This window comes from Phaenicophaeus curvirostris, chromosome 13 (genome assembly GCF_032191515.1).
Source record: "Phaenicophaeus curvirostris isolate KB17595 chromosome 13, BPBGC_Pcur_1.0, whole genome shotgun sequence".
NCBI lineage: Eukaryota > Metazoa > Chordata > Aves > Cuculiformes > Cuculidae > Phaenicophaeus > Phaenicophaeus curvirostris.
The window spans coordinates 8,540,514-8,566,130 of record NC_091404.1 but is presented as its reverse complement, the minus strand read 5'-3'; the positions used below and the strand labels follow the sequence as shown (position 1 = coordinate 8,566,130).

Below are 25,617 nucleotides of genomic sequence, written 5' to 3'. Positions count from 1 at the left end.
CAATGGATGTTTTGGTGAGCTGTTCAAAGAGCTTTTAAAGATGGCCCGGTAACGCATGATGCCAGTGAGCACCAACGACACTCATGTTACCGTAAACCAGGCTTTTGGCATAGGACCAAACTTCATACATAACTCAAGCAATAGAATAAGGAATTCTCCCTTTCAGCTCTGCAAAAATACTTTCAAATGACAGAAAACAAAACTTGGAAACTAATCATACTTCTTCTCTCTCCAAGAATTCAGCACTTGGATAAGCTTTTGTTTGGCTAAAGCTTTGGTCCTGGCTAGTCCAGGACTGTGCTTACATTGCCAGGACAGATGGTTGTCTGCCTGCAGAAGACAAGAAAAAAATAGAACAAAGAAACCCCAAACAAGCCAGAAAATTCAGGAGAATCATGGCCATTCCCTTAGTATGCAAATACAGCTGCTGGACCCATTTCTCTTGGCCCATTTTGCCCAGCATAGGTGGCCCAGGTAACAAAGGATCTATAGAGTTACTAGCTTGCAGAGGAGATGAGACTTGATTTAATGCCAATGGAGGCTCCTGCTGAATCTTCTAGGACTTGGATTGAGCATGGAGAGTCCAAATAATGTATTTTACTGTATTCGGAAGAAATGTTCTATTATGGCAGCTGTTCTCAATGCCAGCAGGAGACTCTTTTGACGCTAAGACAGAACAGGCCTAGACTTTTCAAAAAGGGCTAGTCATTTGGAACATGCCACTTTGTTGAGTATGGGCTAACGGTTCCACATGATTGACTTACTATCCTTAATCAGTTACCTCTTGCCTGCTCAGCAGTGATAACTCGCTGTGTGCATACTTGGAGCATATCAGAGCTGTGTGTTGAAGAATCATTGCTTAAACCCCCACAGAGCTGTCCTAGGTCAACTAGTCTATTCATTATTATCCATTGCCCAATTTAAGACATGTCAAAAGAGTCTGATTAGTCAGGAAGTGCAGCTTTCCCAGCCACTGAAAATCAGCCACCTTCAAATTGTTTCCAAGTCAAGATTCAGAATTACAAGTCCCTTTGAAACATTAGGATACAGCAAGAAAACGTTTAGAGACTGTACTTCAGTCTCCGTTTCCCAAATAGCAGAAGAAAAAGACTAGCTCAAACATCCAAAATACAAGAAGGGGTGGATTGACAATTATCTGTACAGCCCACAACACTGACCATCACCACTGAAAAGTTTCAAACTTCATTAAGTAATGGAGAGTCACAAACACTTCTAGGCAGACATTTAATTCCACTACAAGGTGATATTGAAGAAGTCTGTTTCCTTCTGCTCCTAACCTGTTCCTCCAGCCCTGCGAGGTGCTCTGTGCCCTCCATGGGGTGGAGGGGGAATGGGGCCTCGGGCTGTATCCATCTCACATTCTCCTAATGTGCTGAATGCCTGTGCGGTGTAAGGTCTTTTGTGCTGCTTGCCTCAAAGTCACGATACGCACCTATTTTAATACCAGTAGTGATTCTTAACATGTGGCTGCTCACTCCATTTTTTATTTTAATGGAAAAAGACAATTGTAACAATGTGAAAAAGGCCAGATGTGGCCTCTCAGCAGTGACAGCATATGCCCTTTCCCTGGCACACCACGCTGGGCATTAAGTGTTACAGGCAAAATATATTACAGAGCATGCTTTTTGTCAAATCAGAAGATTTTTACTTAAAAAAAAAACGAACCCTGAAGAAATGAAATTATTGCAAGGTGAATCTAAGATTTCTATACATGCAGAGTAAATATCCTGAGGCAATATGTCTGGTCTGAAGAAATAAAAAGTTTTCTATACAAATAGGAAAACCTAAAAAACCCCCTATCTGTTGGTCCACAGCTTCTGTAACAAACAAACCAAATATAAAGCATCAGAGCCTTTACTGTGCCAGCCTACATGCTCTGAACATACCCAGGCAGATCTATTTCCCAGCTTTGCCACCAGGGAAAGCAGCAGAATAAACTAATACTGTCAACGACAAACTTTAGAATGAATTAGTATTTTCAGCTCAATGTCTGGAACTGGCCACACCTAAAAAGCCCATGGTTAGGTCATCTGCAGACCCATCACTGATCAGAGGGAGGTATAAGCAACTGTTTCTCATGGAATAACTATTTTTTTTCTCACTAGCAGAACGATGCCAGTCTGGGTTGACCTGATCTGCCCTTCAAGGCCCCATCCAAACCCAAACTCTCACACATGGTTCTTCTACTTCTCAAGCTGTTAAGGACACCTTGCCGTTCTGCAGCACTCTGAAGCAGCTTCTGGTTTATAACTCTCATCGTTCCACTGTGACGCTGGAAGCAGGACAATGTTGGAAAAGGTAACATTGGCTCTTCCTTGCAGAAACACTTTACCTTGTCAAATAAGCCTCCGTAAGGAAAGGAAGAGAGGTTTCCTTTCTCCTTTAAGATACGACTGGCTGCAGCAGCAACCTGCTACTACTGGTTTTCAGGGAACTCCAACCAATTCACATCCAGAAAAGAACATGGCACATCCCACTACAATTCCCCTCAAGTACTGAGATCCTAAAACTGCAGCTGAATTCCCTAATTCCTAAATGTACCCTTGAATACAGAAAGAAACAAGCACTAAGCATGAAAAGTGCCATTTGCAGGTCCTGATCTCAGGGCTGGCTTTGAGACACGTGGTATCACACCGAGTTACAGTTCCAGGCAGAAGGAACTAACAGGCAGTTTGTAATTGCATGAGGCCCAAACTTTCACATATCATTACTGTTACTCTGCATGACACTAAGTAGTTCAGCAACTAACTGCTCTTATTAAGAAAAATTCCCGTGGCATCATTTAATTAACAACATCAAAGTTCCTAGAATGAATGCTATCCTAAAAGTTTTCCATTTATAAATGGTTTATGTTTAAATCAGATAGACATTTCAGTTGCAATTTTAATTAATAAAATAATTTGCTGAGAAAAAGAGAAAATTATTAGTGAGATTTTGAGTGAATCGACATTTAAGAGAATATTTTAATAAACAAAGCAAGAAAGTAGAAAAGCCTGCTATAGACATCACTGAGTCTAGTGCTTTGATGGGGTCACCTTGTTACAGTAAAGCCTCAGGTTCCAGCACAAGTCTCTGCTTTAGCTTTTTTTCCCCCTCTCTGTCAATCAGGCAGGCTTGTTGCAAACTCCCAGCTGATAAGACACAACCACTGGCAACAGGAGTGACTTTTATTGCTAAATCTTATAGTACATTTTTCACCTGACCATTTTGACGATAAATCTGCGTGAACACTACCACACATTTCAGCATTTTTTTTTTTCCTGAAAATGAGAATTCCACAGCAATACAATTACTCAAACAAAATAGCTGTCTGGTAGGGGAAGGAGTACTGGCTAAGGACTGCAAAAGGTCTGCAGAAAAATTTAGCCAGGCACGATTCTGAATGTGCTCACCGCAGGTCTGACATGATTTGAAAAATAATGACAAACCCTGCAGCAGTCTCTCTAGAATGAGGGACATTTCAAGCACCAAGTAAATGAAGCTTAAAATACCTAAAAGTTGTTCAGTCTTTTAAAAACTTATGTGCCAAGATAACTGACCAGCACAGAAGACAAAAGCTGTTCACAGATCATAAGACCTGTCTCATGCCGGGGCATTCTTTCAGGGTTTTTTTTGAAAACGTGGATTGATTATTTCTTCTTTTTCACTAATTTGGCACCAGTACATATGTATTCTGGCTTATTTGCCAGCATCCATTCACGGGTGCAACACAGAGTCCATATTCTCTGATGTTCAACATTCTGCTGTGCTCTGTTCTTCCAGAAAATCAGGCTCTCACTCCCATTAGCAAATCATTCCAGGTTCCAGAGCAACCCTATCAAACAGTCAAAGTCATCTGTGAACCCTTGGACACCATTTTTTTCCCCGCTATGGCTTGAAACACTAGTGTTTTCTCAAATTTTCTCTTTTTTTTTTGTGCCAAATACAACACCACTTGTAACAAACCTGTACTGAACCAGCTGATCTTTCCAAGCTAGTGGCAGAATTGACTGAAAGTGCCAAAGGAAAACCACCTTTTGTACCAAGCGATACCAAAACTCAATCCTGTACGTGGTATTAGCTGGTTTTACATCTTCAAGTCCACCTGAGCATTAATACCATTGACTATAATATCATTGCTTTCAACTCTTTCTGGATACATATAGGAGGGCAGAGAATTGTGCTCCTACCATCATTCCCTCACTCCAAGTCTCTCTTATCCTTGCACATTCATCTTATCGCTCTTCTCAGACAAAGGTGACCAAGTCTCTTTCCCTATAAGATTGATAAAAAAAAGTGTTTGTAAAGGAGCATCTTCCTACTCTTGACATATGCAGATGTTATGCAGGCACTTCACAGTCTTTATTTCTTCAGTTTGCTGAGACACAGGATGAGAAAGGCAGGTTACTTACCACATCCCAATAAGTGTATTCTAGAGGCTCTCTGCAGGATTGAACCTGACTTTCCAGGCTGTGAGGTTTGCAAGGCAAATCACCATGTCCCTGACAAGAACATTATTGTTCTAATGTGTTTTACAAGTGCTAGAAATGCCAAGAACAGCAGAGTGATTTAAATTCCCCTAGCAAGGCAGGCTGTATTGTATACAACCGTGAAGTAAAGAACACATTTCCTTTCCCTTCTGAAGGACATCCTGGATAAAAAGATATGGGATACAGAGCTTATGCCTGCAATTTATCCACAAAACAAATGCCAGGGGCAACATAGACCTTGACTCATGAAAAACAATCTCTGTGTGTGGTAGCTTCTATCTAGTTTGCAGAGAATGTAAATTTTCCAAAGTCCCTTGCAAGGACACCCTCTCAGCTGTTCTCCTGTGCTCAGTAATAACGGGCAGAACCCAGAAACAAACACTGGGACAGGCTTTCTGGAGGGGTGGTCCTTCTGATGCCTGTCAGTGTTGAAGACGCATTTGGACACTCCCTTTTATCACCCACTTTAACTTGGTAAACCGTGAACTGGTCAGGCAGTTGGACGAGATGATTATTGTAGGTCCCTTCCAACTGAAACAGCTAATTCTATTTATTTACTGATGGACTGGGACAAAGCTACAAAACCTAACAAAACCCTCAGGTACATTATCACCTCCCTCTTTACAGTCACCCGGCCATTTCCCAGCATTACTTGATCAAAGGTTCCATGTTTTATTCAGTATGACAAGATTTATGAAGTCAGTGCAGATTACCTAGGCTGCTTCTCCCTCCTCTGTTACTTGTCTATTCTACAGAATATAAGCTTAGCTGTGTGCTGGACAATGTTACTCCTACTTAGGTAAAAGTCACCTGGAAACTGGGAAACTTGGCAGGGATAATGATTGCTTTAATAAGAGAAATTCATAGTGAAATCAATCCTAACCAGCCTCCAGACATCTCAAATCAGTTTAAGAGCATTTAAAAACACACATGCACATATATTTATATTACTAGATCGTATTATTCTCCAAGTTTCTACAAAGAAACAAAAGGAGGTGTTTTTCCATACAACAAAAAGAGGTGTTCTACCATAGGAATGGTTGGACTCGATGATCCAGTGGGTCCTTTCCAACCTAGTGATTCTATGATTCTGCTAAATAAGGCCCCCTGTTATGAAAAGCATGTGCTAGCTACCCAAATAATAGTCTGGTAGCTGTATTGATATGTAGGAAAAATAAGTGGTGGCAACATGTGGCATACATCAAAGTTGGCTCTTCATTCATATAAGAACTATTTGTCTAAGGCAAGTCTTTGACAACGAGACAGAGCCCAGTTAAAAACTTCTACAAGAAAAATGCAAAAGATCTTCTGTTCTTGTTTTGTCCTCTGTAGTTCATGGTCTTAATTCTAACTTTCTTTCTTGCTCTGCTTTTACTTCTTGAGACATCACAAAACACATAGCCCAGTGATAGTGTTTTTCTGTCTCACTCAAGTGAGCAAATGACACACACAAAAAGTAGCATACAAGTAACACTAACACCAAGCAGCAAACCTCCAAACATGAAACAAAGCCACCGAGCCTTTAGACAGTTTGCTGCCAAGAACACAAGTCAATGCTTTTGCTGTCATCCTATCCAGTCCCAACCATTTTTAACTTAAACAACAAAGTCATGACCCACTGCAAGTGCTGTTCTTAGGCTTGGCTCTCTTGGACTGTGGCTCTCACAAAAACAGAAAACGAAAACAAAAATATGCACAAGGCTGAAATGTTGCTGATAAAAAACATCCCTCTCTCCCTGCTGACAAAGTAAACCTCATCTAAATCCTGTAAAATCCATCATCCCATTTTCAGAACTGCCCTGAGGTCAGAATTTGAAGTCTTAGTCATTGAGAGCTCAGGTGTAACAGAAAGTCAAGGCTTTCAACTTTTCAGTTATTCACCTACAATGAAGACAGATGCTCAGTGGGATTTCCAGAAGCAGCTTGACAGCTGCCTTGTACTGACTTTAACTCGTGCTCAATGCCAAGGTCCTTATGAAAATCTCATTTCTGTGCATTTTGAGGCATAGAAATACTATTTAAGAGAAATGCCCTCTAGATATTTAAAGAAGTCCCCTTGTTGGTAGGGTTCCAAAGGCCAGGGCAGTCCAATGGCAAGAGCAGTGACATCCAGGCTGAGGTGAACTAAACAAAAAATGAGATTGAACAAATCATCTCACTATGGCCAGGGTATGGCCCCATGCTGTCACAGCAACTATTTCTCTGTATTCTGATATTGCTTTTTAGCACGGCCACAAGAGATGGCAACACCTAGGTGTGTTGCTCTGACAGAAGAGCAGGAAAGGTAAAAAATATTCAGAGGGACATTTGCTCTTTTAGATCAATGTGGCCAGATTCTGAACCTCACTCACGTGAGCATGTAAAGGGTATCCAGCTGAACATCTGAGCGAGATCCCATTTAATAGGCAGAGCGGACCTCCAAGGTTTCTAAGGAAACCAGGTGCAGGCTGTAACAGACTGAAAATTACACTAAACCTCTTCCGACTTCTGTGTTGCTTTTTAGACAAACAATGAAACTTAAGACAGACTATGGAACAGGTAATTCTTCTTCACTTAGAAAGGACAAAACAAATGTAATCTTATGCTTCACGCTAAGCATGTCCCTGCCCTACAAACAAAGTGACACTCTTTCAAATAAATGTATGCTTGAATATAACAAGCATACAGAATCTAACTGGGTTATTTTCATATTCAGTTTGTGACTGTTCACTCAACCCTTACTTAGATTCCAGCTAACCCAGCTCATGCCAAGTCCCGAGTCATACTGTCAGCACCAAAATCAGGTCAAAGCAAAAGCACAAGGTAGGCAGGAGAGGTGGCCAGACAGAGCTCAAGGGTGTTTATAAACCATTATCATGTGCACATTGATGTCTTTGGCATCCATTAGCTTTTGCCTGGCAGTGTCCTCAGAATCAACTAACTTATGGAAATGGTATAGACCAAACCTCCAAGCTGGAGGGTATAAAACATTCAGTTTACCCAAAACACTTTTGAAGTGGATCCAACAGCGGCAGGATTCCTGAGGCTTTTATGTTTCTCCCCTGTGTGGGTACACGGGACACCCACAACTTGATGGAAGAGGAAGGACGAGTGCTTCCACAGTTGGATAGGTAACTACTTCTTTTCTTTTGCTCATAGGTGTACAATATTAACAGTTATGGGTTATAAGTTCCGAAAACTTTATGACTCGAGTGGTGAATAAGTGAATTCACATGACAGACTAGTCTGTGCAAGAGAATTGAGCTTCTGCTTGTCATGTTTGTTTATTATAGTTCTTAATGAGCTCATGAAATCAAGTTTAAATCACAGAGTATGTTGTCGTGTAAATTTGAAAGGTCTGAATGGAGCATGACACAGGTTTTGTAGAAGGATGTTAATGAAAAACCTAATTCTCCCTGAACTGCTTGCAAATATCTCCACAGTGCTCTGCAGCAGGCATGTAGGGCCAGGAATGTTAGTGTGGTTAGGAAGGTCTAGAATATCACCTCGATGCACATATGTTAGCCAAGTCCTTTCCACTTTCGGCTGCCATGCTCCCAACACCGTGCAGGAGAATGGGATGGGAGAGCTCAGAAAACAGGCGGTATCTGCTTGCAACATTCTTATTCTTAACATTCTCCAGCTTTCCTAGCCTTCCTAAAATAAATCAGGTGCAGTGCTAGGTCCTGGCCAGCGGGATGAACAGACAGATGTCAATCACCTCTGATAATGAACATAACCCCAACTGTCACCTCACTCAGCCTCAGTTACGCAGGTGGCCTCTCATCCACAAGGGACAGGACTTGCTTTGGCCAGTGGTAAGTTCCCACTTCCCCTGCACAAAGGGAACAACAAGGACACAGCTACTGAGATCAGCTTGTACTCAAATGTGAATCTATAACTGACTAATGTGCTTAAAACCCAGCAAATGCTCAAACATTTTGCTGAATAGGGAGAGGGCTCCCTGTTGATTAAATTAAAGCACGTGTTTAAGTGCTATGCTGAGTAAGGGTAACAGTGAGTTCTAAATAAAGACTGTATTTACAAAAAAGATTCAAAAAAGAGAAACAACAGCCACAGAGCAATATTTTCTCCAAGATAAATCCAGTAAATAATTCCCATTTATGATTTACTTAAATTTAGAGATAATGTTCAGGGAGACTAGGAAAGAAAAACACAGTTCAATAAAAACAAGCTGTATTTTGCTTATTGAGTGGATCAATATTCTCCACTTGTTGTCCCATAAAGAAGCTACAGGGAAGTTTAAACATTTTTATTTGCTTTTATTGTTAAGAAAAAAGCACCATGATATAAAAATAAATAACATCATGGTAGATGGTATTCAAAAGAAGGTCAGTCACACAAAAAACTCTCAACTGTTTACATTTTTATTTTTCCCCAAGTTTTGATTTGTCTTCAGAAACCTTGGTTTAAGAATCTTTAAGCAAGACACAAGACCTAAACCAGGGTCTTGTATCTTAGGTGCAAGAATTCAGCAAGCCCTAAGGGTGTAAGGGCCATAAAAATTTCATAAATTCAGACAACTTCACATAGTTAAAACTACTCCTTCCTAAAGAGGCACAGTGGCATCCCCTCAGTAATCTGAGCCACAATCTATTCAGTTCAGGTGACTGCCACATTTAAAATGACCTCTGTTTTTTTGACAGATGTGATTTACAGAAGTCAATGGACTAATTGCCCTAAACCTATTAGCAGTGAGGACTCAGACCTACCCTAAGCCTCTTGCCTTGCCTTCAGCTGATTGCATTCACATTAACCACACATTAAAGGTAATTTTAGTTCCACAAGAGTCTAAGAATCTCAATTTTCCCTAGGTGAGTGCCAAACCATTAAGTCTGTAACTCAGAACAACTAAATTCTGCCCAATCACTTTTCTTCCCTGGATCTTTACACACAGTGAAGGCACAGCCTGTGGTTTCACCTTCCCCGGATCCACTTACCTTGCCTCCATTCTCAACACTGCTGATTGCCAATGATAAAAAACACTCCAAAATAAAAAATAAAAAACAAAACAAAAAGCTTTGCTGGCCCAAGCAGAAACTTCTGCAAAGGGGAACTCATTTGTTTACATTCATGGTGATGAGACATCACATGCTTGCAGAAGAGAGTGGGAATTGTAAAACTTAGTAGGGAAATCATCCAAGGATTGCAAAACTCTGCTGAGTAAATGAGGAAGGAAAGATGTCTCTGCAAGGACTAACATTGGCCTTGTCCAGATGACAGCAGAGAGAAGATAACATGGTGTTTATCTCACAGCATCAGAGGAGAAGGGGTCAGCTTTTGTGGACTCCTATTCCAAGTCTGAAAGGGGGCAACTGCCACCAGAGTAAGTTACAGATACAGACCTCTCTGGATAGTACCAGCTTTACCCTACTTGCCACTGATCTGGGATGCAGAAAAACCCATGTCTCATGTGCCCATGGGACTGCTCTGGGAAAGAAGGGACCATAGATTCACCCTTAGGTGGGTCCCATCGCCTTGGGGATTTCCCAGTGGCTACATCACCTGGCTGTGGATCCCCCACAGCTAAGGCAATTGGCACAAACAAGTCCTACTGTGAGAAGGGCTGAGAGCAAGAGATCCTCAGACCTCAGGGTGACATGAAATCAAATGCAAGGACAAGAAAACTTCTTGAACAAACAAAAGAATCAAGCCATAGTAATCAATTAATAAATTACCTTCACCTCCACCTCACCTCTCGGAGAGGGGGATGTCACATCTCAAGGCTTACAAGAAGCCATTTCAAATTTGAATCTGAAATATACTGAAAAGATGGAAGCTACATTGTCCTGCTCTGGAGAACTCAGCGTGAAGTCCTCCCATTTGGGAGAACCATGTTATCAGTTAATTCAGAGCAACCTTCTGAGAGCTTAGTGTGAACAAACGTGGTTGATGTTAAAAAGACCATTTGCTATTCTAAAGAACAAAGGAATCAGAAAATAGGAGACCTTCCTCTACCATGCTGGCAGGGCTGTCAGTCCTGTTATGCACAGCAGGCAAAGCGTGAGTGAGTCCCTTTCTGGCCTGGGTAGGAGTTCAAGCCTGCCCTTTGCTCCAGCACATTGTGAGCAGCTGTGCAAGAGCACTCGGCACACAAAGCTCCCACAGAAATCAGCTTTGATTTCATACAGTCTTAGAGCCTTGGAATACCCCTCCTCACATCTAGCCTACAGCGGTGTTTGGATGTAAGGCAGTATCTTAGGAGCTCAAAGCAGGATCTTAAAAAACCCCTCCTGAGAGAAAAGCTTTGCCCTTCTTTATTGCTTATCTCTTTTCTTAGCTGTGTTAGTGCTGAAAAAGAAATTAAGCTGCTCCCTGCAAGATCTAAAGTGAAACCACGGCCACTTCAGTGTCAGGATAGTTATCTGAGCTTTTTTCTAGTGCCAGAAACCTTTACGTGGCCTTCACCTCTGAATTAACCACAGGAGATTACGGACTTGCTCTTTCCTCCCTTAGGAAGGCTCCTGCCACCATCCAAAATGAAGCAAGGACCCAGGTAGTTGTGATCATCTGCAAATGTGATGGTCAAATCACACACAGATGAGCAGGTGCAAGACCAAAGGACTGGCCTTTAGAGATGGGCACCTGCCACCTCCAAGAGCACTAAATAAAGCTGTGCTTGCAGCTGATAATAGGCAAATGCCTGCCCCTAAAGTCTTGCAAATGTTTCTTTTAAGGATTTTCAAAGGGATGCTGCATATGTTCTCAAAAGCTCATGTAGCAATACAAAATAGAGACAAATACAAAGAGAAAAGCTGCTGTAGTCCAGAATGGATTTTAAATTCAGGAAACCCACTACTGCTCCATGCACAGGGTGATGAGAACATGGCAGCACTTTGCTGCTATTTCCCACTCCAGCAGCCAGAGAAACGCAGCAGAGGGTACCCAGCACTAGGTGATACCTGTGAAGGGTTGTTAGCTGCCCTGAGGGGACAGCTGCACTTTAAAGTCAGAGGGGTTTTTCTCTGGGTCTTCCTCTGCTGACTCTGCCAGGTATTAGTAACAGAGAAGGCTGGGTAAAAGTCTCCTTCTGCATAATTATTCTCAGCTACCTTGTTGAGAACCAGTATGTCTGAACTTATTTCCTCCATTTCTCAGTCAAAAACTTATTTCCTCAGCTGATTCATTCTTCCTTGGGCTCAGAAAAAGGCATTCACTCAGGTCAGTTTGTCAGGAATTGTCTTCAGTGAGCTCTCCTCTCCTCAACCCTCAGCTACAGTCAGCCTTCCTAAAGCCCACTACTACTACCATCAGCCACCACTATGTCTGTGCTGACTCTGTGATGAATAGAAAACGTTTTTCTTGAGTATGGTTTGTGTATTCTGGGATTTCACTGGAGGCCTCTAGTATTTTGCTTTATATGCTACTGCTGCTGAATTTCATCCTAGTATTTCTAGCAACATTCCCCTCTGCTGAGCTGTGTAGATAACAGGCAAGATAACAGCACCAAGCTCTGCCAGGTGGATTTGTTTCGAATGGAAAGCCTGCCTGGAGGGAGACGGCTGCATGCAGCATATGGAAAATTCTTCCCATGCTGAAAAACTCAAACTGTGGGCTGGGCAGTGAGGGAAGATGTTGAATCTCCACAGCTAAAGGAAGGATGCTGCCAGCCTTGGTCATGGGGAGCAGTGACTCAAGGCTTGTTGAGGAGAGCCTCAAAGCAGCACTCTCTTGGAAAAGATAGGGCAGATTTGTGCTCTGTGACATTTCTTATTTCCCACTGAGGATAATCTCACAGCCCAGCTCCAAGCATGAGCTTGGAGAACCTCTGCAGAACATCATACGTTGTGCCACACAGTGTGCTGAAAAACAGGATCCCTTGGATAGTAATCAGCCAGGTAGCCCAAATAATACTCACTGTCCCCAAATGCCAAAACTAATTAGCTACCCAGACATTCCCATCTCCCTTCAGTGCCCATAATGAAATCCACTTTAAAAGTCAGCTCCACGCAGAAATGTAGCTCTATTTGCTAACAAGCTGGGTTTTTCTTTCTTTTCCACTGAGTTGCTGAATGTTTCTCATTTTCCCAACAGACAGAAAAGACATTAAACACTTCTGTACTGACTCCTGCAGCACTAGATTTTTGGCCTTTTTTTTAGATTTACTGACCCCTACAAAGTTTCTGTTGGAGCTGCTGACCTTCCCAAAGAGCCCTTGCCCTGACTGATATAAAGGTGCATCCTAACTCCCCCTCAGAGCCCTGAGGAGCAATCTGTCACAATAGAGCTAATGTGGCTTTTCTTAGGGGGGTTAAAGAAACCTCAGTCCTACCATTCACAACCACTGCTAAAGTAGACCTGCCCCACCAGGAGAAGGGCTCTGCAGGACCCTTGGGGTCCCAACCCAGCCTTGCTCCCCGATGCTGCCTGGCCCACTGTTTTGGTTGGCTTTAGATTCAAAGGAGAGGCCAATGTGACAGGCACTTTGTGGGAGCTACTGATTGCTGGCACCCTGCACTTTGCTTTTGTCGTGTCAAGTCATCTGCAAGCTGCTCAGAGCTCATGCAATGGTGCTTTTTGCTTGCTCAAATGGAAATGAAGTAAAAGCCAGGGTGACATGCACTACTGTGCAGAGAAACAAATGCAGAGCCACAGAGCAGCACGTCAACCTAATTTCAGGGCACGAGCCTCACTAGTGCCTGGGGAAAGGCTATTTCACTTTGGACTAAATGAAGATGGGGTTTATGTAATCTCAAACCCAAAAGCAATGAAAGGAGTGTGAACAGTCCCACAGAAGGTAGCTGGCCTATTTTCGTCTGTGGTTTTCCTTCTTCAGTTCCTGGCCACCCTGAAGCACGTTGGGGAGTGGGGTATTTACTACTCTGAGTTCATCAGCCCTGACTGTCACCTGCCTTCTCTGCAAGCCAGCCCTGGTTCAGAGGCTCAGATCACGTTCAGTGAAACCTGAGCATCTGGCAAGGTGTAAGTAGGGCTTATCTACTGGGCTGACAGCTTTGCCAACGGCTGGCAGGCTGCAGCAGGTACCACAGACAGTTGATGGTTTCCATCCATCCATACAGACATGCCCAGTCTTCCTCCTTTAGTATCTTTCTAAAAGGAAGGTGGCTTTTTGCACAGTTATTTTAATGTGTTCCTCAACCTATGCGATACGGGCTGGGGCAACTGAGAGAAACACCAGAAGCACAAGCACACTACAAGTCACTCCAGAGCATTTTAGCTCAATCATAAATATCTTAACCGCCCACAGCCTCGTAATATTTTCATTTTAAATACATTAAATTTCTGGAAAAGTCTAGTTTTTCAGTGTCCACAAAGTATTTTCTTAGTAGAATGAAAATATATGCTTACTCCCAAACATAAAAATATATTGTTTGTACTTTGGGACCACAGCTGAACAGAAAGGAAGGGAAGCCTTAGGAGGACAGCTGAGGCAACAAAAGCTTTTGGCTGCAAACAGACTTTGAATTGTAAGATCTCAAATGCATGATCACACTTTCAGTGGATTTGACTCCATATAAAAACCTGAGTAGTGAGACCTGCTGTGATCACAGGTGACAGATGGAACCACTGTGAGTCATGCTAGTAGTTCACTTCCCATGTGCAGACACAGAGATACAGTTGGCAGTTGATATTGCGTCCCTCCCAAATGAATATATGCTCGGATGTCTCCATCTTGAAAAAGAGAATGAAAATAATCTCCCAAATACACTCATTTAAAACAGAAACAATTCAATTTTCTTTTGCTTTATACCAGCTGCGCTCCAGACATGTCAGCTTAGTCTCTAAGGATTTCCCTGCCTACTATGGTCTCCTCATCTAACTACTCATCAAAGCACATTGGGTATAAATTTCCTTCCTCCACATCACTAGTCACCAACGTGACCTTGTCATTTCGATTTCTCACACCTCTTCTTTTCCCTGGTTCCACGGCTCTGAGAAGTCTCATCTTTACAGCTTATTGCCATTGGCTACTAATGTTGAATAAAGCACTCCCAATTTCAAACATAATGAAAAGAAAAATCAGTAACACAGAGGAGAAAGTTAACCATAGAAACCACTCTCCCAGGGCTGGCCAGGTTCTTCAGGTTCAGTGCTTCAATCTGCTTTACAGAAGCACGAAGACTCTCCTGTTGCTGCTGCTGTTAATTTTCTCTGCAGCTTGTTCCATCAAACAATCTACATCCAAAACCAAAGGAAGAACATTGGGGCAAGTGCCAACGTGAGAGCCCCCTGGCACACTCCTGAAAAGCACAAAGGCATTGTTCTGCCCCAAGATCTTCCTTGGGTGTACACACACGCACACCTCCATACCCCCGCAGAGGCCAAGATCTGTTTTACAAGAAGGAATGATTGGGAGACATGAATCATCCCTTCAAATTTTTTCTGTTACATGCACACGAGATGCACCTCTTCTCCCTGTCCCTGCTGGAACTCCAGCAAGCTGCTCTCATTCCAGATTTTCACTTTAAAAAGTAATTTGTCAGTACAAGAGATGCTTAAATTTTAAAAGGTAGTGACTAGTGCTGGGATTTGGAATCTCTGTCCAAACCCAGGCAGACCAAATCAGGCTGCTGCCTTGTTGAATTGAGAGTGCTGAGCCAAAACTCCACTTTGTGCCGATTGCTAGCATTTAAAATTTTAAAGTATTAAAAATGGCATCTCAGGATATGGGTCTAAAGACATAGCCTGTGTTCAAGGGCACTTACGAAAGCACCAAGGCGCACAATGTCAACATCTGATTCATCCCTACAGGCTTTCGGCTATGGGACAGAGAAGCAAGGCAAAAGAAAGCAGCCTTTCTTGGGGAACACTGTCTCTACTTCATCCAATGTTTCTATGTCTCCTTACTTTTCACCAGAGACCTTCCCCCTTCAGCCTGTTGAAGAAGTGTCGGAAGGGTCCCTCGCAGTGTCTCAGGAGGCAGGGATGGATTTTCTTACAAGCCACAGCCTGAAGAATTGATTATCAGAGAGGAGTTCAGGGAGGCATCCCAAATCTGTGAAAGAACCAGCCTCCAAGGACAGAACAAGTCCAGGCCTGGAAGCACACAGTAAATGCTCTTAACCATGAATGAAGAGGTGATGAAGGGACTTAGGATCAATGATTCTTGTTTAACAATTCTATCAAGCAAGAAGAAAGGAGGCCAAGTTACCGCAGAAACCCGTGACTTCAAGAGCTGTGGAAACAGCTCTTTAAGTCCCTGGATACCAGAGGACACCAAGGAAACCACTGAACTGCCAGTGTATTATCACCACAACTGGTTCATCTTGCTGTATCTTTTAACACTCAAGAAATTATCTGGCATGGACTTGCATGGCCAACTCTATCAGCAGTCCCACAGGGCTGTTCCTTACCCCCTCATCCATGCAGGACAGCAAAGAAGAGGAAAGCTCTGGGCTCTCTGTCAAAAAGAGAAGCAACTACCTAGCTCTATTGGTCCATGGGGTGCTTCTAACAGCAGCTTTAAAAAGCAGTGATGAAAACCAAGTTCTGGCAGCATTGTGGGAGGTTTTGCAAATATTATCTTTCCAAAGGAGCACCTGCCTACCCTGTGAAATGTACTCTCTCCTTAGAACAAGAGGTCCAGCCTCAGAGGACCCAGCCTTGTACTTCTGTCTTAATCTTGCAGAACAAGGCACCATTCCTCACTTCTGGTCCCAAGGAAACTCACGCTTTTATCCCAGGGCAGTAAACAGTTAATGTATTTAGCTAGTAAATCCATCAGTACTTTAAAAACTTGCAGAAAATTGTCTCTTTATTTAAAAAAAAAGATAAAATTACCCAAGAGAAGTCTCATTTCAGCTGATACTCATAAAACAGATGCTACATGCTTCAGAAGATTTGAAGATTACTTTCAAAGATTTGCAAAGCTTTCCACTTGATCATGTCCCCAAGTCTACTATAGCAAATTTTGACCTTTTAAACACACGCACCCACCCCCGCAGAAGACTAGAACATGTGTATGGGAGCTTGAAGAACACACTTGACACCTCACTTTCGACTCTAGCCTTCCTTCAAAACAGCTGTAGAGTGGGAGCCAGGCACAGCTAAATCTCACACAATAATGAGAACCCTTTTTGATATTCCAGGATGGCTCAAATACACAGTGAGCATCTGTCATAAACTATGTATCTTTCAAGCAATTAATCAAGGTGATCCAATGCATAAATGACTCTGATAGTGCTTTCCCAAGAATGTGTGTTCCCACTACAATCTCGATAATTATCAAGCAGTTTCCCTACTCCAAATGCTAACACACATAAGTAGTTTGAAACGCAGACCAAGTTAAGTACACATAGATGCATCTGCCAGATCAGGGTGCTAAATGCTATAGTGCTTTATGACTTCTTAAAAACAGTGGTTTACATATTCACCTTGTATTTTGCAAGCAAACACACATTTAAGCTTTCTCCATTCTAATACTAGGCTGTTCTGCACATTCCCAGTGTCAGCAGTGCTAGGACACTCACTGACGTTGCATGTTGCCTTGCTTATTTCTTTAAACAACAACAGCTTGGAGCACCCATTACTGCTGTGCTTTGTAAGATGCTGACCTGAATTTTCCACACATTATGGTGTAAAATGGGAATAATGGCACCAATTTGTAAAATTGCACAATGGGTAGAGAACAAGAACTGAGAATACTGATGCTTAGGTTGATTCAAAAAAAAAAGAGATCTTGGAAATCTGCAGGAGTCTACTACATAGTTAGCTGCCTCTCTAAGCCAGTATGATTCAAGCTGAAAAGTGAACCTCTCCTCTGCTATTTAATCTGGGTTGTTTTACTAACAATCAGGAGTTCACTTGTCTAATGCTGGTTTGCTCCTCTATTAGCTGCACTGGGCTTTCTGCAGGCATCATGGATTTTTCAGGATAGAATGGTGGTCATCAAGATCACCTCTCTCTATCCTTGCTCACAATGGTGTTCTTGCCGATCCTTACACTGTGCCTATTAACTTGTGCTTTGGTGAGAGTGCATTTGGAAAGAGTATCTGTGTGTCTGGGAACGGGAAATGCTCTGTAATCTCTAATCCACTGCTCAGAAAAGCTGTGGTGTAAAACTGAAGACACAAAGGTAGCAGAGTGTGTGCCTAGCAGTCATCCCTCCTCCTCCTCTTGTGTAAACTGGTTTGATAGCCTTGTGCACCCCTTGGCACCACTACAGTGATCAGCACCTGTTTTCAGCCCTATGATTCCCTGTCTCAGGAAGCTTGCACCTGTACCATCCTCTCCAGGACTTGCAGATTTCTTAAGTGCTGGCTATGTATACACCCAATTTTTTAAAAGAGAAAAGACAACATGAGATTAATAGGGTAATAGAATGCAAAGCTTCCAGCTTATTTTATCTGTTCCTGGAGAAAATACTTCTGTGACAAAACTATATTTCCAAAGTAGCAATTATGGAGGTATAAGCTATCTGCAGTCCCTATATTTGATAGTAAATATACTTTGGAAGAGAGAAACAGCTCGGACATCTAATATCACAAAGACCCTGTCCAGTCCTCAGCAGAGATTTGTAAATCTGGCAGACCTCAGCACAGCTGCCAGGCTCTGCTCAAGAGAGAACGTAAAGGTGACAGGAAGGCATCTGTCAGGATCAATTTACTTCGGCAAAATGTGTTTAAGAAGCCTTGCAGAAAATATTGTTCTGTTACAGATAGCTCTGGCTATACTGGAAAGTCTCTTGCATGTACTTGCCCCAGGGCAAGAAGGATTTATGGCTTCTTTGTCCTCAGTAAGACAAAAATCCTACCCAACCCCCATCTCTTCTCTCCTTTAGCGCCCTTCCTCCTGCATACAACCCACCTTACAAAATACTTTGGCAGAGTCATCTATCACTTTGAATATAAGAACAGATATTTCATTAAACTTAATAAAAGCAATACCCATATTCCTCATTCAAACATAAAACATGATAGATATGGATTGTTTGCCATTTTTTATGAATCTGCTTAGACGGCTAGTGGATATAAATTATAATAAAGGGAAAACTCCAAGTTCTACGTGACTCGGCTAGTGGTAATGAGAAACCAATCCTGCACATAGCGCATCACCAAACGACATACTGGTTTTCATAGTTATCGTTAGTACCCATTAAATTCTTAAGGAGAATGAAGAGGGGGAGTGGGGGGTACTAATTCAAGTACGATGAAGTGCCTAACAATGACCACAGATCATTCTGGTACTTATATATATTTTAAAACGATCTCATGTATTTTTGGAGTCTGACTGCTGTTTTCTTTTAGCTTTTCAGATAGGCAATAGTAGAAAAGAACAATACATGCCTTGGCTCCCTTCAAGGAAGAATAATTGGCAAAGAATCAGGTGCTCTCAGCCTGGGGTTGGGGAATAAGTCTAAGGAAGAAATCATGATTGATCCCTCTCTCTTCATTGCCAGCCTGAACGGCTGAAGGAGAAAAGTCCTAGATGGATTTAATGCAAAGATAGTGCTGGTTGGGAAATTACTACAAACAACCCACGCTGAAGAGTAACGCAATTTACTATCCAATTCAAATGGGAATGTGTGTTTTTTGAACATACTGTATTAGAATTCCTACCAAGCTGTTTTCCTAAAAGACTCTGGTTCCTAAATACAGGTGATGCATTTCTTACAGGTCCAGGAAAAAGCAACAACTCTACAGGGACCAGATGGATACATGTGAGGGTCAGAGAAGAAAAAGAGGGACATTCTTTCAGAAAAGCTCTGGCAGTGCACACAGCTTCTAAGACATACAGCTCCTTCCAAGAGGTACCACTAAAGCACTCTTTGGGAATGGACATTTACAACATATTGTCAATCCCAGATGAGATGACCTAAGGTCAGTTATTACATTGGGCTCTGCTTACAAATGTCAGAGGCATCACTCAGGAAATTGATCTTGACTTTATGCAATTTAAACATCAATAGAAACCAGCAAACAATTAGCAGGCTATTAGTAAGCGTACACTGACACTCTTATTGACAATTCCCTTGGAATTTAAGCCCTCAGAGATACACATACTGCCTTTACGTACCTATTGGCTATCTATACCTCAACAGAGGTATAAAGCTCGCAGTGTCTTGAGTACCTGCTCCAGTCTCATTCGGACCCAACAATACTACTATTATCGCATAAGCTTGTACATGTTCTCCTTGGGATACACAGTGAGGCACCAGCAGCACTCAGCAGCTGCCTTTCTCAACAAGTGCTTCAGGAGTCAATTTATTAAGAAAATTGATAAAGTCAGTCACTAGGGGACAAAAGAAAAAGAGAATTCTGAATTACTGTTTCTCCAAAACACAAAATAATATAGAATATGTTTGTATTAGTGTCCTGAAATAATCCTTCTGAAGTGTATATATATATTAAAAAATCAATGAAAGCATAGCATTTCTCATTTAATTGTGTTTGCACCTTCAGAACTGACCTTTGTAATCAGAACACCCCCCCCCACCCACATGAGGGAAAATGGGGGGGGGGGGCAGGGCTGTCACACAGTTTACAAGTGTTAATTTAAACCCATGCTGCCTCCCTGGCAGGAAGGGTTTGAGTAAGCACAAAGCTGTTTATTAAATTACTTGTATTTTCTTCCAGTCTGGCTACGTGTAACTGCTTTCCTATTTCTAAACTACTAGTACTTTGAAAACTCTGCATTTCATCAGCGTCTTACTCTAAGAACAGAATCCTCAAAAGGATTTAAGAATGTAGGAAATGTAGCTCAATTTCCTCATTAGCTAGCTTAGCTGCCGCTGTTTTCAAAGCAGATAATGACCATCCAGTTGCAGGTGAACAGAAACCTGATATGCACAAACTTCTCAACTACGTTTGGAACCCCTTGCTTCCATTTTGGTTGTTCAAACTCTGCAAGTCTGAAGAGTGAGGAACAACATGAAAGGTCTCCTGTGATTATTTATAGATGTGTAAGTCGCACCTGCACAGTTGCTTCACTCCCTCCCCCATCTTCTTCCAGGTAAGTGCTCCGGTTTCAGTCTGAATAGATTGGTGGAGGTTTGCAGGACAGCGAATGCCCATGGTCACCAAAGATCATCAGAAATTCTGCCTGGGGTTTAATTGCAAGTACTCTGCATTGCTAGCTTGAAAGTGGCTTGAAGTGACAGAGATAAGAAGGGATTGGGAAAATCTTTGTTATTGCTTTTCAGATCCAAAGCAGAATCACAGACAAGAAACTCCTCCATTAAACCTACTCTCACTTTCAAGGTGATGCCCTAGGGCCATCAAAGAAAGCAAATAGAAATATAGGTGAGAAGTTCTACTTGGAGTCAAAAGAGGCAAAGGGGATCAGTAGAGGTGCTTTTTGGACAGAGTGTCTGAAAAACAAATGTCAAATCAAGTGACTGAAGCAAAAATACCACTGTTGCCTTACAGGCTATAAAGTCTTTGCATTTTGTCACTGATTTTTCAGAAAAGCATTAATGTCGAAGGACAAAAGATGATCCTGTGATGTACATGACCCAAATACACAAAGTCATTTTGGAAATCTCCTGATGGGGGGAACCCCCATACTTCTTGGTGTAGAACAGAGAGCTGAAGATTCAAAACTCCACAAGGACTTTGACTTTCTCACTTGCAACTTATTTTTGCAAAGCTACAGCCACTTACTCTCCTTCCTTGTCATCAACATTGCAACTGTCAAATGAATAAATAGTGACATTTCAAAGGAACATCACACATTGGGAAGAGGGCATCAAGGAAATCGGAATGCTGAGCAGGAGCCCAACCGCCACAGGAGGCATGTCAAGAAATGACTTTGTAACTGTGCCTGTGAATGCAGCTGTGCGGTCAGTAAATACTGGCACAGCCTTTTCATTTTATTCCTACCAGCACAGATGCCAAAGGAAGAGCTGCTAGTTTAACAGATTCGTGCCAAGTACAGTAAGGAGAATAGACCTAGTTGGGGTGTCCGAGGATTTCATTAGATGGCATCATGTCTTAAAACCCCTGATAATCTACCTAATAACCAAGACTACACACTCAGATGTTGGTATTGGCAAGTTCTTTGATTTAAGAGTACTTGCTCCTTCGTTGAGCTACAGTCAACAAGCTGTCCTTTTGCATTTTTGATGTGTTTATAAAAGCAACATGACAGGACATCAAAGCAGCTCCCATAGCATTGCCCGCAATCTCTCTCGCAAGAGGAGCAGAAGCCATTATCAGCATCTGCAATAAATAAGAAAGAATCCTGCTGATGTGATCTACCCTGTGCCGAAAAAGTTAACTTTCCTAGAGATTAAGTACTCAATGATGTGACTCAGTGATTACATTTCAGCAAGTTGTGCGCAATTTCTTTGTATGCCAAATGTGGACTGGCTGACTGCAGCAAATTTAACTAAACTACTTGGCAGCATCCAGTGCTGAACAACACTTCTCTTTACTCTATGCCTGTGCAAAGGCACAGTCCAGCTCCCATAGTACTCGATAGGAATTCACAGTCAATGCTATTTTATCTACTTAGCCTCAATTCACCATCTTTGGTCAGGATTCTGTGACAATTTCCTTAATTATGCAGCTAGTTCTGTTGCAGTCATTGAGTCTTGAGGAGGAGTTCAAGTACCAGTATGTTCAGTTTGTCAGTAAGAGGATTGAAAAGTGCCTACATTACAGTGTACAAGGATTTTACAGAGAAGAAATGCAACACAGTGAAAGATTCGTTAGTATAGCAGAAGGCATTTCAAGAACTGAAAGGGGAAGCCAGAGAAGTTTTAATTGCAACAAAAATGCCAATTTCAAGCAGTGAATCTAAGCAGCAATTGGAAGAGGCGACTCTGGGAATCAGTGAATTCTCCAGGTATTGAAACCCTGAGATCATGGCAAGCTGTCTTCTTGAAGTAGATGATTTTTTTAAATACACTGTGCTGGACTCAACACAGGGGGTGACTGGAAATTTAACTGCCCACAACACACATGAGGTGAAATCAGGTGAACTAATGATCCTGTCTCTTGAAGCTCTGTCAGTCTATGGACTAATGTTGATGGGGTTACTTGTGCAAAAATCACTCAAATAAATGAGAATTTGCATGACTGGGTCAATGTCCAGCCAAAATTTCTCACAACAGATACCAGCTATGTGACATACTCCACCTCAAAGACGCAAGCTGATCTCCATCTTTAATTTAGAAGGAAACTGTAAAATTCATGGGAACCATGAAGACTTTTAGCAAATAGTTTGTGGTTCCCTAGCCCTCCAAATAATTTCTTGTTGTTCAGGGTTTGATTTTTTTTTATTTCTGCAGACATGACTACTGAAGTGGTGTTGTCCAAATCTAACCTCAGCACATTTTTCATCTTCAGAATTTCACGCATCTAATGAAATCTTCTTTCTTGTGACTCTGCACACATTGTTTGATTTTTTTTTTTCCTGTTTTACAGATAGGAAGAAACCCCATTACCACTTAAGTGTAGAGGTGACCAACAGGATTTAGGAAAAGGTCATTCTAGCAATTTATCTGCGGGAGAAAAGTTATTCAAAATACAGAACGTGAAATTATTTCTATTAGTTTAAGGAGAAACAAACAAATACAAAAGCAGTCCCTGGGATTGAATGAAAACCTACTTATTTGTAGATTGGCCCTTTATCAGAGTTCCCTTGGCAGTTTTGGCCTGAAGGAAGGTCAAGATTGATATGGCTGCTTTCTTAGTAGAGCAATAAGATTAACATGACATATTCTCATTTGCTGTATATAGACAATTCTCTGGGACTTACACCGTCTGAGGGTCTGCCCCAATGCAATTTCACACATCTGAACTTCACAGAGGTGAACCAATTCTTAAAGGGGAGGATTGCATTTTAAAAGGCTCTGAGCAACCTAATCAAGTTGAAGATGTCCCTGCTCCTTTCGGGTCGGTTGGACTAGATGGCCTCTAAAGGTCCCTTCCAACCCCAAGCACTCCACGCTTATATCATTTTGGCTGGTATAGCTAAAAATGGACACTCCTCCACCCACCCTCCTCCTGGCAGCAGAAGGTAATGGACATTTTGTGACTAATTTCTAATTCTGCAGTTCATCCAAGTCTGCTGTGCTGCTCTGAGAATGTCAGCCCAACTTACCCTGGCAGTTATTCTGAACCAAGAGTACATCTTTAACGAGCCAGGACTCTATTACTAACCTGTTTCCAACTCATTAATGCTTTAAAAAGTCTTTACCATCTTTCACTTCCATGTCAGCTTCTTCACAGACGCATTTACTTGTACACATGGCACTCTGCTAACAAATGATACAGTGCACAGCCTGGACAGATCTTATACCAAAATTAAAGTCCAACTTTAGAAGTGTGTTTGGAGTGACAGTGAACTCCATCAGATCTCGACTGCTTATTAAATCAACAGCACCTCTGTTAAAACCTGTGCAGCTGTCCGAGTCTATTACCATTTTTCACCGATGCCATGATATTCTAAAGACTTTCTTTGCTCTTGAATAATTAATAATATCCTTACAACATAAAAACAGCCATACTGGATCAGGCCAGAAGTTCATCTGTCTCTATCCTCCTATCTTTTCTCTGACAGTGTCTGGGATGAATGCCAAAGAAAAACAACGATCCTTCCCCTGAAACACTCCATCCTTTCAGCAATCAGCATTATAAGGACTTCTTAAGTTGCCGATTGCATTGCATTTCACAGCTGCTGATAGTCACACTGTACCAGCCTCTGTCTCAACCTGTTTTGACACATCAAGCCCCTTCATAATACTGTCTAGGCGAAGAAAAATTTTATCATCTGAGATTGTGACCAATCAATTGCACATAAATGCCAATTACAGTAGATGTTATCGCACAATCGAAGTCAGCTTTGACAATGATCATTCTTCCTGCTTACATAATAGATGCATAATAATTACCAAAATATATCTGATCTTGTCACACACAAAAATCAGTTTGTGACAAGACATAAATAAACTTTCCCTGGTGGTTTAAAATTTATTTACATACTAATCTCCCTTGCTATCATCTATTTAATTGTGCTAAAATTGATTAGACTGTAATTATTTGTACAGAGGCTGTGACATGCTTTCTCCAGAGCCTAAATGCAGGCATCTCTGAAATGTGTTTTGCCACCTGAACGAATATTAAGTTTTGTTTCATATTCTTCCGGTGCTTTCATAGAATCATAGAATAACCAGGTTGGAAGAGACCCACCGGATCATCGAGTCCAACCATTCCTACCAAACACTAAACCATGTCCCTCAGCACCTCGTCCACCCGTGCCTTAAACACCTCCAGGGAAGGTGACTCAACCTCCTCCCTGGGCAGCCTGTTCCAGTGCCCAAATTGTAAAACTGCAGGCCAGGCAGCCCTGGAGTTGTGAGCTATTACAGAGCTAATTGCTTCTGGACTGGATAAATGGTGATAAACCAGTGCTACAGTGACAGGGCTTCATAATTCCTGCAGCTCTGAGCTGGAGCTGCCAGAACTCTTGCTCAGTGTAAACCCAGGGGCTATGTAAAAACTGCTTGGGCCTCAACCTCTGCAAATGCAGCTTTAAAGCTAAGGTTTGTGTCCTGCCTGAACACACAAGTGCTCTAGAAAAGCACATCTCTCTTGAGGTTGGGATGAACACAGTGCCTCGTGCTGGAAGCGCTGCCACACAAAGTACGTCCTCAGAGACTGACCTTGCACTGGGAAAGAATGAAGCATCCCAGGCAGCCTCAAAAGGGAAAGAGCTAGTTGAGGGTAAAACCCTGGGACAAAGGGCAGTCAGGTTACCCTGTGCGGGTCCTGTTGTTTCTAAGTCATGCCATGAATCTAGGATGCCTTCCCTAACAAGCCAAGGACAAGGGGAGCGAGTGCTGCTTCCCCTCGCCTCCTCTCCTGCTTCCTCCACGCCTGCTCGGAGGAGGGCGAGAGACAGGAGAGGCACGTGTGAGTGATGAGGGAGTAAGAGGAGGAGCAGTTCTTCCCTATGGCCTCAACAGATTATATGTAATCAGGGTGCTAAACCTGTCACAAAGCAAATGTGCTGCATTGGTTAAGATGTAAATTGTCTGCTGAGTTACTTACAAATACAATAACAATAACTCACCAAGTAGGTGGGTGCAGTTGAAGGTGGAAACCATGCTACCACCAAAGCTTGCCTGTCTCTCAGAGCTTTTACTGCCTGGATTTTGATGGTATTCCTACGCTGACACGGCTTGTACTCTACAATAAAGATGTGCTTTGTGAGAAGATTA

The 25,617-nt window shown here is 42.2% G+C and overlaps 1 protein-coding gene across 15 annotated transcripts in view; it reads right to left on the bottom strand.

Annotated features, from left to right (window-relative positions):
- The window catches only part of IL1RAPL2 (interleukin 1 receptor accessory protein like 2), a 389,872-nt gene that overhangs the window by 27,268 nt on the left and 336,987 nt on the right, over positions 1 to 25,617 (bottom strand). The window lies entirely within an intron of this gene.